The sequence below is a fragment of the Oculina patagonica genome, chromosome 13 (assembly GCF_052425735.1).
Source record: "Oculina patagonica isolate OP01 chromosome 13, crgOcupat, whole genome shotgun sequence".
Taxonomy (NCBI): domain Eukaryota; kingdom Metazoa; phylum Cnidaria; class Anthozoa; order Scleractinia; family Oculinidae; genus Oculina; species Oculina patagonica.
Genome location: NC_135770.1, coordinates 346,881 through 362,969, shown reverse-complemented (window position 1 = coordinate 362,969; position 16,089 = coordinate 346,881). Strand labels below are relative to the sequence as shown.

Sequence of the window (16,089 nt, the reverse complement as noted above, 5' to 3'; positions counted from 1 at the left end):
CCAGCCGAAATATAGTACTAAACTAATTCTCTCATTCTACGTTGTATCGGACTCTGCTTTTCAATTTCAGTTTTCTATGTGTCAAACCGATTAGATCACTCAGTTGATCCAACGTATACCGGTGGGAGATCGTACACGGTTTGCTTGCTTGAACTTTAAATTTACGCCAGGCACTGCTTACTAAAACGATGATTTTTTTTTTTCATTGCCACATCTATAGAGGCGAGAGAAACGAGCCTCACACACCCGGCGCTACCGACTCAACCAACTATGGGCCTGAAACTCGAGGGATTATCCCTGACTAGACGAGGAAGCTCCGCCCAAAAGGGGTACCATTGCCTCACTGTAGGTATATAAACCCCGGGGGGTACTCCTTATAATGGCCTATACGGGGAGGCTCCGCCCGAAAGGAGTACCTTTTTCAGGCTTTAGATACACTCTTTTTTGTCTCGTGTCGTCATGACGACGTTGTCATGACGACACGAGATAATTCTACAGGGGGAGAACTGCATTCCATGCGTGTTTGCTTTCTGAGGCCGCCAAATTTTCCCGCCATGTCAATATTTTTCCCGCCATGTCAACATTTGCTTTGTGAGGCCGCGGAATTTTCCCGCCATGTTAACATTTGTTTTGTGATCGGATGCCGCCTGACTCAGGAGCAGCGAAAGTTTAAAACCTAAAGTTCGGTGCGCTACGATCTGTAGTGGAACGAGCATTTGGCATGTTGAAAGTTCGTTGGAGAATTGCGTTGAAAAAGGTTGAACAAAAAACGAGCATCCTAAAAAAGACTATGATTGCTACGTGACTTTTGCACAACTTTGTATTGAAAGGGGTGACCTTTGTGGCATGAATAACAACAATTTAATAACAGAAGATAAACGATTAGATAAAGACAATTATTTTGATGCCAAATCTTTAAAAATGTCAACTGTGGCGTTTGTTTGTTCAAATCTAACGTTGTGCTGTTCCATACTTTTTCCCACATTTCAATGAAAGAACTCTGCCGGTCTGGAGTCGTACTTTTTTGCCTTTCTTTTTTCAGGCGGTTCTGATTCATCGAGAGAAACATTTACACTTTCGATTTGCAAAGCCTCGTTTACACTCGGCTCTGAGGTAAAGGTAGAACTCAATGTATGACCGAAAGAGGGAAATTATATTTGATGAGTTTTCTTAGGATTGAAGAGCAGAAATGTCAATCTAAAGCGCAAAACATACATTGCTTTTTTATTTTTTTGACCCGAAGATTGACCTGAGTCAAGAGGCACTACATGTAGCTTCATATATCCTGCTGTGAATTCCACGCTACAATGGACACAACTTTTATAGACGACAACAACAGCCTTTTCAGTGCATGAATGAAGCTCTTAAGAGGAATACACGTAGATGTGACGCATTTTTTTCTTTAAATTAGCTGTACGCTTTTCAATTTTGGATATATTTGAGCTGCAGCCAGCAGTTATCAAGAAAAATACAGACAAGTTTTACGTTCTTAAAATAACATTCTAACCTTTGCCGACAAGATTGTACTGAAAATCAATGAAATTAATTGTAACTCAAGCAGAAAACGCGTAGAAGAAGAATGAAATACACCAGGTTATTACAAACGCATGATACAATGTACTAACCGAAAGAGAGAAATTATATTGATGAGTTTTAGAACGGATCTGAAAAGCAGAAGTGTCTAATAATCAACAAGATGTCATTAGATGGACCTGCCTGTAAATTTTTCGTTGTCGTTGTTGTGCATATAACGCTAGTATACCGCAACTTAAATTGAGCGAGAAAAGCAGTTTTTAACATGAAGCTCTAAAATCTCTTTGGAGTGTCTTGTCTTGTGGTCGCTTGTAAAGTTTTAATTTGTGCAATTGTGAGATGTATCAGAACAAGAAGCTTAAAGAAGCTTAAAACTGGGCGGGAAATGACGAGACACTTTGAAAGATAATTGTAAAGGTGTAATTGTGATTTTTCTGAATGCTTTCGTGTTCGTCCTGTGGCGAAATTTTGATGATATTAGTTACCTTCAGTCTGAAAAGGCGATTCTTTTTGGACGGAGGTCATTTCGTATATTTTTGTGTAGAAAGGACGTTTCGGTTGCCGGTAAGGTGAGGTTAGAGAAAGTTTGAAAAAGGGTTTTAAATTTTCTAAGTCATTTTCATCGACGCTTTGTGAACTTCTTAGTGTATTATACAGGTCTATATATACATGTATGTCGGTACAACGTGAAAATGGTAGGTTTTTTGGCCGTGGTTATTCTGTATATTCGATTAATATAAGGAGTTGTTTCAAAGGAGTAAAGACGGTTGTGCAAGTCATACAGAAGAAATGGAAAAGTTACTTTTCGTTTGCTTGATGGTGAGTGTGGTTGCGAGCTTTATGTAGGTAATCGTTGGCTGGTTTAGACGAGGGACAAAACGTGCGGTTGTGTGACTTGCTGGGAGAGAGACGCTTTTTTTAGGTTTGTAAAAAAATTATGGGGAAGATGGATTATTATCATGGATTGTTGTCAGGCACAGTTAATGGCTAGAGTGTGAAATATTATGGAAATAGCAATATATAAGTAATATATTATATACAGAGTACAATCATTGCTTTTCATTGTAATCACCAGCTGTGAGTACAGTTCATTGAGATTTTTCATTTTAAATAAATAAAAAGTGTATTTCATTATGCAAGTCGAGTGACGTTTGGGCCGTGACGTTGTTAGACAAATCACATGGCTCTAGTTAACTTCAAGTGAGTTGCAGAATTTACAAACTGAAGACTTTTATCCCTGAAACAGAAGTACGCGATTGCGTATAGTTCGTGTGTCGATTAAGAACATTTTTATTTTAAAGCAGAAGGCAAATGGACTGAAGCAAGAAGTGTAATTCCTCTACAGATGTGAAGTATTAATAACTGCACGGCAGTTTGTTCTTTGGCTTTTTGTTTACTTTGTTTTATATTTTAGTTGCTTCGCGAGTGTGATGCATTACTCTGTAGAGGTGGAACGTCAGATCAGCTGATAAAGTTGAGTCAGAATCCATGGATTTTGTTTGAACTATAATCCTTCTTGATAATTGTGAGATGGTTCTTTCTTGTGGATCCATTTCGTTAGTTGTTGCCTTTAATTCTTGTATACTTGACTTGTTGTGAACCATGTATTTTCTTGCTCTGCAACTGAATAAAATGTGAGAAAGATCCTTTTAAGTTTTAGAACGAAGATAACTGACAAGATAAGTTGAGTTTGTAGGAGGCTAGTAAATTTCTTTAAGATGAAACCGGCTGACATTTAATATTTTGGTTATCAAGGACTGGATAGCAAATTGATTTTGTTAACAATAGTTAAGTGTCTGAGAATTATGTTGGAGATATAGGCTGCGGTCACATCTGGACTGCTAACTATAGTTAGGACGGCGTTAACTATAGTTATACCCAAGCAAGGTTCATGGGTTAGTCTTAAGTTTACAAACGAAAAGCCAATCAGAATGCGACAATTCTTTTCGCACGTGCGAGATGAACATAAATATGCAAAACAAAGGGTCAAGGGAAGGAAAACAAGAAAAACAACATGCCAAGAAATTACATATCATCAATTTTAGCAAAAATATAGCTTGAATTCTTCGGTTTCTAGCATCCTTTCTTCATTTTATTTTCTTCAACGCCGAAATGCCGTGCAAAAATAGAAAAAATAGAGGAAAAACTGGACACAGATGAACAACAAGGGCTGTCATGAACTAATTTAAATACCAAATTATTCACAACCTAATCAGAACTAACTATAGTTAACTGCATTGGTGTGACCTCCAAGACGACAGAAAGCACTAACTATAGTTAGGTGTGACGTCATGTAACTTGAGACTAACTATAGTTAAACTTTAGTTACGTCGTAGATGTGACCGCAGCCATAGAGACCTAGAGCTAAGGAATGGAATGGTGTTGTTGAAGGATAACTGCGTTAGAGTATTCCAAATATGTGAGGCAGCGGGGTATGCGAGGCGAGGCAGTGAGGCATGGGAGACGTGTAATCCCAATAAAAGGTACAGTAAAATAGAATAAAAAAGGGGACCAACACAAAAATCAAAAATCAAATAAAATGCGCAACAAAGCACCTGTCCATATATGTGTCCGATAAAAGAGTGTGTACTGTAAAGCAACATTTAGCCCTATTCAGTACTGACATCTACCATAGGGGGGGGGGAGGGGAGCTTATACCCGAATGTTTTTTTGTTTCCATGTAGATGAGCTTATAACTAGACACGATTATAAGCAGGAGCACTTATAACCCTTATTTTTCGGTATGCGTTGATACTGTTGCATACACTGGTGCATCTAATATTAAGTTCCCAAGAAATTGTCAATTTACCACAAAGCTTCCCATACCTTTCACATCCTGATTGATATGCACGTAGCCACTAGTACTATCATCAGGTTACGGTATTTATTCGAATAAGCGCGGCGCTGTTTATTATATTTTTTTGCGCCTCAAATGCAGCGCTTATTGGATCGCGAGTGTGGCGCTTATTAAAAAAATGGATGCGCTATCTGTATGGAAATTTTTTGGTGTCACCATTCGTCTACTCCCGGCGCTTCCACAAAATGCCACTAAAATTGTAAGTAAGGCCTTCACAACGGAACTATGTATTGCAAGAATTCTGAATAGAGACCTTAAGGTAATTCCCTTGAAATAGAACTGCTCATAGATTTCCAACCAAACTTTGCCAGTTGGTTGTTTACCTTAAGGGAAGTTAAATTTTGAAATAAATCAAAGATCTCTTCGAGATATCGACTTTTTTGCATGAAGTTAGTATGAGTAGAAGGTTTATCCTGGGCATTGTTGTTCGAACATATCATGGAAGAATGCAAACGTCTTTCAGTTCAAGCATTTTTTTTTTATTTTCGCAGAGGAAATGCTGTATTTGTCAGTCGCGACGGCTGGGCACTTTGCAACTTTGGCTTGGTTAAAAATGGTAAACTGACGTTTGCCTTTAATAGAAATAGCCTTTGGGGATATACAAACAAGAGGAAAACATAACTGGCAACACGTGAACAAAAGCAGATTTTAGCGAACAGATGAAATGCTTCTACACACAACAAGAAAAATTTTGTTCGAAACAACACAATGTGCTGCCCCCCTCCCCTCCATGGGTGCCCCCCATAGTAACAAAAATATCAATAACTTTGAGTCCAAATCAACATAACTTGATCTATTTATCATGCTGGAAAACACGGTGCAAAAGTGTATTTTTCTTGGCGTTTACTGTCTTTTTATACCACAGCTTTGTGCATAACTTAATTCAAATTGCAGATTTTAGGAATGAGAAACTCTGTTAGCCTACAGCCTTCTCAGCCAGCAATCACTACCAAAGAGCTTTATCAATTTCAAGTCTGAAGCGGCTTAACATAAGATTCCAAACAAATCTACAACAAAAATCGCACTTGACATCAGCTTCATACATGTACCTGAAACTTTTCGATATTACTCTGATGCTCTACCATTATCAAAATTATCAAGGCATGCAAAATTATCAATGTTGGTTCAGTGGTATCTAAAAGCATCATACAGTACTGCATTGGTAAGACCAGGTTCCAACTTTAAATCCCATCTCGAGCCTAATCCTTTTAGCTTACTATTTTAAAAGGCTAACTTTATAGAATCACTGCAAGTACCCACAATTACTTATACAAATTTTACTCAACATAATGTTCGCTAAGATGTAATTTTTTTTTAAAAAAAAGGTTAAAAGGCTATAATATGTACAAATAAAAACCGAACGTTTTTTACTATAACGTCTGTTTTCCACTTTTCTATATTAAAGGAATTTTTTGTAACATTATTATTAATCATTAAGTGAGAAAAAAAGATACAAAATCAAAAAGTCTTTATTTTATTGTTGTAGAAGTTGGACCACATCATCCCCGATGTTTGTTGTTGATAATTCATGATTTAGACAAAAAAATCCCTTCTATTACCCCACCAGAGACAACAGGAAACCAAGTGATCTTTGGAGAATGGGAAAGGGACACTGTGTGCATCTTTAGTTCTCAAAGGGCCAATTACCTCAGCACCTACCCTTCAACGGAGTTTACACCCCACCTTACCCACCCCTACACATGGTCTAACAAAGAATTCAAACAATCATTATCGCTTTTTGCTTCAAGTTGATCATCATACTGTTTCCAGCAGTTAGAAATATTGACATCTGACGCCCTATTTTTTTAACAGAAAATAATATTTTGCTTAATTAAAGAAAAGTGATCCATAACTGCCTCACAGAAGGAATTTTTCCTAAGACCCCCCCCCCCCCACCCCCAACCTGAGGGAACCCTCCGGAAATCCAATTTAGCTTCATACCTTTCCTTACCGTTTTGGCCTTTGAGACCCCTCCCATCACCAGGAATTCCCAATCCCTTCTGTGGAGGAAGTATTGACATTTTCTGTAAACACAATTGAGAAATAAATTATAATATAAAACAGCCTTGCAATTAAATTTGGCACATGTGACCGGGCAAAAAAGACAACAGTTCACGCTGATATACTGCTAAATAATAGAGTGAGTAAAGCACTTTCTCTATGCAACATTTTGGTGTATTAGTTTAGTTCCACACTTCCAGTGGCAGTGAAAAAGCCAAACAATGTTGGTTACCGTAATGATTCGATTTAGCGCCCTCCTTCCAATAAGCGCCCCCTTCCGAATAAGCGCCCCCCTTCGAATGTGTTTTTGTCAATAAGCGCCCCTATTCCAATAAGAGCCTCTATTCTAATAAGTGCTCCATTGTTATGAGCCTCTATTCTAATAACCCCCCCCCTATTGTGGATAACCACCCCTATTGAAGTCATCGATGCATTCTCGTTCCCAAAAGGATTGCGGCCTCTGGGAACGAAAATGTCATCAATGTCAAATAGATAGTAAACTCACGAACATTCACCTTACCGAACATGTATATATTTACTGCTAAAATAAACAATTCTTTTAAAAGTAACTGAACTTTCAACAATTTGTTACTGACAGTTTCTGTTATTGTTAGTTATTTCAATATATATTTAAGTTTTGTTTTGAACATTTGGTTTTTTCTCAAAAAATTAAATAAGTGCCCTGTCTCAATAAGCGCCCTTCCATGAGGTGCCAAAAGTAAATAAGCCCCCCGGGTGCTAAATCGAATCATTTCGGAAATACTATTAGCTGTGCACTTATGAGTTATGCAGGTGCACTGACATGAAAAGTGTATGCCAAAGCATCAACCAATTCATATCTAACCATAAAGTACTGCCGTCAATCTGTAGAAATTGTCCAACAGTTCATCAGCTTATTAACCGGGCGGGGAGACTGGGCCGGCCCGGTTCATAAATCGCCCGGAATTTTTTCGTCGTAGTAGTAGTAGTAGTAGTAGTAGTAGTAGTAGTAGTAGTAGTAGTAGTCTTGTCGGTAAATCGTTCCAGACCCGCTCGGCCACTTTCTTGGCCAGGATTCAAATCACGCACCCTTGATGTTTACTCGGCAGAAGCTATTAAATCACTCTCCTATTTTAAATTTTATCTAATACCCTCAATTCTCTTAAGCGTGAAATATATATTTTTGTGTTATTCAAGCGTTTGAGTACTGGTTTGCGAAACCGGCGATTTTTTTGACACGTACAAGCAATTATTATTTTTTTTTTGAAAACTGCTACGTCAGTCACGCAATGATTTTTCAGCAAGCTTCACGCATAACTGCTTTTAAAAAAAGGGCTGGTAGCCAGAGAATTTTTGAGCCGGAATACTTTGAAGATGCTCTTCATTTAATAGAAAAAATTGTGTCCATTTTCATCCGTGTACAGTTGAGCCGGCAAAGTCGCGTATCAGAGACGATTGAATGTTTGCACAGCGAAATAATCTTATTTTTGTTCTTGATGTAAAAGCTTTACTTACACACTTCCCAAGACTTCAGTCAACAAAATGGTAATGTATAGTATTTCTACGAACTATGATGGTATTTGTGAAGGTATCCGCAAAGCCAGCAAGTAAAACAAATGGTCTGCAAAATGAAAATGAAGTCTTGGCGCGGGTAATTTAATACATTTAATTAAATTCTACCACGGCATGCAAAATTTCACGTTTTTGAAATTTTCTAAATCTTTTTGCCTTTTAAAATGTTTCTTGACCCCATCTTGAATAAAAATTCATCTAAAACGTTTTCATGTTTCTTTTTTATTTTTTCACATTTGTATTTAATAGTTGCCTTTTTGGGCTTTTGAAACGAACACGGCATCTATTTATAGATTGAGGCACCAAGTTGGTGTTTACATATTTGCGTTATTTGTCGTAGTAGTTCACTCGGCCGCTTTCTTGGCCAGGATTCAGATCCCGCACTTTTGATATTTACTCAGCAGGAGCAATTAAAATTTTATCTAATACCCCGATTTCTGTTAAACGCGAAAGATATATTTTTGTGTTTTTATTCAAGCGTTCGACTCAAGCGAGTACTGGAGTCCGAAACTGGTGATTGTTTCGACAGGTCGCTGAGGTCGATGTTTTTGCAGCAAGCTCCTGCATTTAAAAACGGCTCCCGGACTCTACTTTGAAGATGCTTTTCATTTAGCAAGAATTGTGTCCATTTTGTCTATTTCCATCCGTGTACAGTTGGGCCGACAAAGTCGTGTGTCACAGACGAATTGAATGTTTACACAACAAAAGAACCTTATTTTGTTCTTGATGTAAAAACTTTACTTGCACGCTTTTCAAGAACTCACAAAACAAAATGGTAATGCAAAGTAATAATATAATAATTTCTTCAAACTAGAATGGAATGTAAATCGGTAAAGCCATCGTGTGAAATAATAGACGGCAAAAATGAAAACTTGCCCTTCGGCGCGTATAATTAATTAAATTTTATCACGGCATCAGTATTTTCACGGCTTTTAAGGATTCAAAATTTTTAATGCAATTCAAATGTTTCTTCGCCTCATCTTGAATCTTTTTTTCACATTTTGTTGAGATTTTTAACAGCATCTGTTATCTAATACATGTGGTCTAATGCATGCCCTTTTTTAGTCTTTTTATTTTCTTTTGTAATTTTGTTTAGAAATTTTTCTGTTATTCTTGATATTTGACTCGTTTTATTCGTTTTTTTTTATTATTTATGTTACTCGTTTTATTCGAGCAGGAGCCAATACTGTAATTTTCTGGTTACTCCGCTCTTTTTAGCGAGGAATATAAAATATATATTTTTTGTTTTTCATTCAAGGGTTTTGAGTTTCAGTCGGAACCGAACGGCGATGGAGAAATGACCTGCAATGAATCACGCAATCAAGAACTTGCGTTTGCGTGACTGCTTCCCAAAATTGACGTGAAGAGCTTGCATGTTTGAAAGCTGAAAAGCTTTCTTATCTTGTTCTTATTCCCATTTTTTTGGTGTGGTACATTTTTAAAAATGTTTACATGTAAAAACACGTCTTAGTTTTTAACGAAATTGTTTTTGTTTCGGTCGGAGATCATTTGTACTGCCATTTAACTGGTTTGAGTTCATTTATTTAAGATCGCACACAAAACGTTTTCAATACCTAGGTTATTAAGTATTCGGAAGAAAAATAAAAATTTGAAAGCCTAAGCAGGAATTTGTCCAAGCATGGACAAGCAATCCACAGACTTGCGTGTTACTCAATATAAATTAAATGGTATTTTAAAAGTTTTTGCTGTACGTTTTTGCTGTACATTTCACCCTTGCTCGCCACAGAGTCCCAGTAGCTCAGTGGTAGAGCATCCGTCCTAGAACACGGAGGGTCGTGGGTTCAAATCCCATCTGGTACTCGGAATTTTTTTCCGAGTTTTTCAGTTAATGCAAAATTTATCATGCTATATTTGCTGTACTTGTCTAATAAAGTAGTTAAACATCAACCGCCCGGTTTTAAGCATTAAGCTTTAGGCGTCTTGTTTGAACATAATACATATGGAAAATCTGCCATATAAATGCATTTATTAATCATTATTAGCTGTTTTGATGTTATCTGCTCACTCACAAGAATTGTGATAGCTGTCATTTGCATACTGTAGTGAAGCAAGTAATTAACTAAGACACCTTTCAATACTAGTAGAGAGGCTAATTTCTGTTTTCTGAAGCTTGAATATCAAGTTTATAAATCATTTTAATGATTTATTAACTTGATATTCAATAATTAAAATTTTTAATGACCTTGACAATTGTAGTTAACACACCACAAGGTCAAATTATTTAAACAGCAAAGACACAGAAGCACCATTTATCCCATTGACCTCAATAAAAAAAAATCGATTCAGCACTTGAAAATATTCAGTATAATTATTTTTAAAGTGGTCAAGGCATGTCATTATCAACTTCACTGGTTTTGATCAGACGGACTTCACTTCCATTTCATCTCTCCCTTCAGGATATCACCTCCATATGATTGACAGCAATAATAATATTAATAAATAAAATATACCAGAAGATATATCATGTTAATTAATAAGTGTTGGATACATGAAAAAGTTAAAAAAAACTTGTATTGAAAATAATTAACTGGTTAGTAACAGCATACAATAACTGCTAGTAACACTTACCTGTTCTCCATTTTAAATAACATTCCGGATAACAACTTTCCATGGGTATCATGTGGAGCAACATGCCTGTGCTGTAAAGCCAAAATCTCTGTAAGCCATTGCCAACCCCATCGCCTTTATCTTCACATAAAAAGCAACCTTTTTCTCCCTTCATGTGAGCTAATACAGCCTTTCCAGATTTAGGTATGCAGATGATAGTAGCAGTGTTCCTTGCACCACTTTGTTCCCATCAGTTGTTGAAACTATTATAACTCCTTAAATAAACAAAAACAAAATTGAGTTATTGAAAAAACTTTTCAGTAATTTTACATAATCAAAAAACAATAATAATGGGCCAAGTCTATTACCACCACCCCATTAATACAATCACCTAGGCTACCTATAATAATTATAAAGCCCCTTCAAGTTGACCTGAGCAAATGCTCAGTACCAGTGGCTCATTGGTGGCCACACGAATGGAATTACAATGTATTTATGATGAATGAGATGACTACATTGAATATATCAAACTCAAATGACAACACTACAGTGTTTTGATTCTGTTGTTATCTAAGACAGCTAATTAATATATCTTTTTTGCCTGATCATGTGGAATTACCACTTCAGATAATATGCGCAGAGACTAGAATTAGATGGGATTCCAGCTGAGATCCTGCCTAGAACTAGTTAGGATCCCAGGTGGGATCCCCCCTGGGATCAATGCACATGCAGCTAAAATTCCATGTGGAATTAGCAGCAGGTATCTCGAGTGGGATCCCACCTGGAGTAATTAGCAGGATCCTAGGTGACACCCCACCCAGGTCATTTTAGAATCCTTTAGGCAGCATCCCACGTGGGATGAACATACAGCAACCCAAGAAGGACTCACACAATCTCACCTTGCATTTTTACGTGAGTTCACCTGTCAAATATTCTTTTTAAATTTTCACAAGTCCAAATAACACCTTTAAAAAAACAAACGATTAAGTATAGTAAATATCTTGAAAGCACCACAATTGAGAAGGTAAGGTAAAGAATTCATTTCACAGCTACCAACAATGTTATCATCCCTTATCCAGGCCTGTCATTAAGGGCTGTAACCCGTAACACCTGTTACGGCTGATCATGAGCTCACTCAATGTTACAGGTAAACATTTTGATTAGTGTTACTTTACAAGTTGCATTCAGAATGAAATGCTACGGGTGATAACTTCAATGTTTGGCTGCATAAAAACTTAATGACAGTCCTGCAAGTTATCGTCATCCACCTTTACACTTGATTGGTATAAGTATTTTACAAAGGAGTTCCATGGTGGGAGAACATAAGAGGCAGGGGAGTCCCCCCACTCACTTTTCTCCCAGGTACCTGGGATTTTACTTTCTTTCACTTGCATAACAAGTGAATGGCCTGCTAATGCCTGAGGGGAAGGGAGGGAAAAAAATCACTGGTCACAGTGCATACAAACAAAACAACACTAAACAAGAAACCCACTAAATGCAGTGAATTTTTCCACACACGAGTACCCGGGGGGGGGGGGGGGTACTCCCTATAATGGCCTATACGGGGAGGCCCCGCCCGATAAGGGGTACCTTTTTCAGGCTTCAGGTATATAAAAGGGTAGGGATTTCACGCGTTTAAGTATATGGAAGGGTATGGAAATATGTCATTTGGCTATTTAAAAGGGCCTTTAATTAAAATATTTCAAACAGACGCAATTTATGGCTGTATTATTTTAATTTATTAATTAAGTGCTACATAAAAATGACAAGAAAACGTCCTATTTTAAGACCATGTTATGTCTCTTAGGTATATGAAAGGGGTACCTTTTTTCAGTTAAAGGTATACGAAAGGGGTACAATTTCTGTCAAAAATGGTATATAAAAGGGTAAGGGGTTAGAACTTGGGGCGGAGCCTCCCCGTACAAAACTTTTTGGAGTACCCCCCTCGGGCACGAGTACTATGTATACACATGAACACAACACCAAAAAACCTTGCTGTAGTGATCTACAATTTACAGTTCTGTGATACTCATATTTTGAGCGACGACTTCCACCGGGTTAGTAAAGACAGTCTATTATAAGGGGTCATACAGCAGGTCGTCACAAAAGTGCGAGGCAGCAAGGTGTGCGATCCATTCTAGTAAGCCAGCTAAATAGCAGATCAGCTAGCTTAAATATAGCACTCTGATTAACCTTTTCACTTGGAGTAGGGATTTTCACCTCATATACCTCGCTGCCATGCCTCACACGCCTTGCTGCTTGCACATGAGGGCCTGTTTACATATAGTTCCAGAATGACTTATATTTCGGAACAAGTTCACAATGAAGTTCATTGACTGCATACATTCCACATGACATAATCGACCAGCTCAACCAAGGTTGTTTTCACGTGCGAAGTTTTCACTCAAGATCAAAACAAGATGGCGCATGTTTTGCACAAACATGTTATTTTTAATGCTCATGATGGCTATATCTGCAATTTTAACAAGCAATTTGACCATTAGGGCTGCTTCTTGGGCTAAACAGTAAACGCTATAATTTACATTTTTTTGCTCTGAGTTCATCTCGGAATCAAATTCATTTAAAAACCGGAATGAACTCACTCGGGAATGACTTGACTTTTGTCTTGGTATCATGTAAACAGATAGAGTGAAATATATCGGGATGGGATTAACTTGTTCCGGAATGAGTCATTCATGAATCATGTAAACAGGCCCTAAAACTCTCACACAGCAGCAAACTGCCAGGTTTTTTTTCTTTTTAAAGAACAAATTGCTTGTATCGGTGTATGACCAATATTCAATAGGCTATCGGTTTTTAAACAACTTCATTCCATTTCGTAGCAGATCTATATGTAGCGACTATAATGGGAGCATGCACCATCATGAACTTATGCAACTATTTTTAGCCATGCAATATCAGCTTTATGCAGTTTCAAAAATTATTTCCGTTTTGTAGCAAGTTCCCCGAGCTTATAAACAGATTTGAAGCAAACGGATATCAGTAACAATTAACCCTCTTTATCACCTTCAATGTTGCACACAGTAGCCAAAATAACTTTGCCTCCAAAAAGCGAACAAAGGGTAAAAGAAATATGTTAAGCTTATTTCAGTAATTTTCTGGCCAAACAAAACCAGATCTAGCAAACACAGCCAAAAACGTAAACCAAAAATATAAGCTTACATAATGCAATGTCGATAAAATGCTCTTAAAGAACCAAAAACAATAACCCGACGACCATTGCTTTGAGTATTTACTTCACTAAACAGTTCAAGTTGTTTTAATCGGATCGCCGGTCCAAAATCAAAGCGAAAGCTGGCAATAAAGGTCAAGTAAACATGGGAACGCGCAAACTACATTCTATTATAAAAAACACATGTCATACCTGAACTCGTCTCTCATCACCGTCTGCCTTCAGTGCACAGCCTATATAATTCAACCTCCTCTCACAAGAAATTCTTCCTGTCATCCTTACAAAATTCCTTTTCGGTTCATTTGGATTCCAAACGCACATTCAGGCTGCGACTCGCCATTCTCGTCCCCAGAGTCCACGATTCTTCTAGTCTCCACCGGTCAAATATGTCCGCTATTATTCAAAATGGCGTTTTTTGAACAACTTTTTCAATCTTTTCGTCCCGAAAACTTCGCATTCACCTGCTTCCTCCCCTGTCATCCAACTCAGTCCTAGCGTTCCTCCTAATTCTACACAACATAACATGACGTCTCTCCTTTTCCTTCAAAATATACGCAAAAAACAAAACCCTCATTAACGAAACAACAGGGAGAATGAGGTATAAATTGTATAATGAGCTACCGAATCTATGAACTGGACTAACGCCCAGTTAATAACAGCTTCACGTTGCCAATTTAAAGAATAGCGTGCTTTCATTTGATATCTATTATTTTATCTTGAGAGTTTTGGAAAGTAGTTGAAAATCATTTCTGTTTACCAAGCGTAGGAAAATGGTGGATGTTTCAACAGGATATTTACTGTAACAACTGTATTTATAGAGATTACAGTCGTGGAATATAGCAGATATAGCTTTTATATCAACGTAACTAGTATACCTAATGGTAAAAATGTTGCTGAAAGAGAGGACGATGTAAATATCAGTTGTTCGATCGGTAAGCATTGTTCTTATCTTTGTGTAGACAACTTTTTTTAAATTTAGCCGCGGCAACAGATTGTATCGGGGTTAAAGAGGGATTGTAATCTAAGCAATTAGTTGGTCGGGATTGAATGTCAAAGTTAATCTTGCACACATAACACATGTCGTTTGAACAAAAGGTTTGAATCGTTTGAATCGTTAGTCGATTGAATACCCAACCATTTTAAAGTTATGACCAGTTATAGTACAGCATAGTAAGCTCTGTGTAGAAGTTAAAGTCTCTCTTTAAAAGTGAGATTTGTGCGAGTTGAACACTACTACATAGTTTATTGCGTACGTTCGCGCGGAATCACGTGTCAAGCAATATCGAATGTTTTCTATTAAGCAGAACCTAGCAGAATATTTCATTCAGTAGATTTAAATAGCGAAGAAAATGACTGTAATTTACACGTTCTTCAGCCGCTGCGTTGTAGCTTTGGCGTTACAAAAACATTAAGACCGGCTCAAGAGTGACCAAAACCAAATTTCTCCTCACAATATCAATACTAAGTCAGGAGAAGAGGTTATAAGAATTAACAAAATCATCACCACTCGCATGTCATTATCACTTAACAGGCTAAGCGTTCACGAATAAACACCCAAAGCGATATCTCATATAGCGTGAAGAAAGCACATGGAAGTCATAGTATAAGTATACAGTAGAATGTATGCTTAGTGAACCAAAGTGCAATACAGTGCAATGTCTGTCATCTTTTTCTGCTGTTATTGGAGTTATATAACTGATCAACTTTGCAAGCAATAAATAGACGTGAAAAGCGATCTCTTTTTTAAATAAACTCTAAAAAGTGACACGAGACACTAAGCCCAGAGGGCTTTTGATTTTTTATAAGAATACAGTTTTTCCGACCCAGGCTGAATATTCTTATTTTTCTGCCGATTTTAGGCTGAAATATTCTTATGAACATTCTTAGAAAATACCGTTTGACAATTCCGTTTTAGCAAGTATTGGGTAATCAATTACAAGTGTTTGGTGTTCAGATCTGTATCGTGCTACATTGTGCATACGTACCATTGCTTTTCGCTGCAGCCTGGCCGTTTTCGCTTTAAACAAAGCATTCCTCACAGAGATAAAGTGACGGAAATGAAAATACTTGATATTGTTTGAACTTAAAACTATATTCTTTTCAAAATATTAGCCTCGGTTTTATTCTTAAAATATTCTTAAAAATTCGCAAATTTCAGCCTCGATATTCTTATAAACTAGATTCTTATATAAAAAAAAAGAGTGTATATAAAAGGGTAGGATTTCACAAGTTTAGGTATACGAAAGGGTATGGAAATCTGTCATATAGGTTTTTGAAAGGGCCTTTAATTAAAATATTTCTAACAGATGCAATTTATGGCTGTATTTTTTCAATTTATGAAGCGCTACTTGAAAATGACAAGACTCCAACTGGCGAAATTCCTAAT

General features: G+C 37.2%; 1 long non-coding RNA gene and 1 other non-coding gene across 5 annotated transcripts; one reads left to right on the top strand and one right to left on the bottom strand.

Moving 5' to 3' along the window:
- Positions 1–2,162: 2,162 nt before the first annotated feature.
- LOC144637205 (uncharacterized) lies at positions 2,163–14,363 on the bottom strand. Of its 4 annotated transcripts, none has more exons than XR_013567678.1 (5): positions 13,896–14,363; positions 11,410–11,475; positions 10,532–10,785; positions 6,332–6,414; positions 2,163–3,156 (listed from the first exon to the last, which is right to left on the bottom strand). It is a non-coding gene; the product is annotated as an uncharacterized LOC144637205 (long non-coding RNA). The 4 variants fall into 4 exon arrangements; XR_013567679.1 differs by having other exon boundaries at positions 2,163–3,150; XR_013567677.1 differs by having other exon boundaries at positions 6,342–6,414.
- On the top strand, positions 9,691–9,763 carry Trnal-uag (transfer RNA leucine (anticodon UAG)). Its single transcript has one exon. It is a non-coding gene; the product is annotated as a tRNA-Leu (tRNA).
- Positions 14,364–16,089: the final 1,726 nt, after the last annotated feature.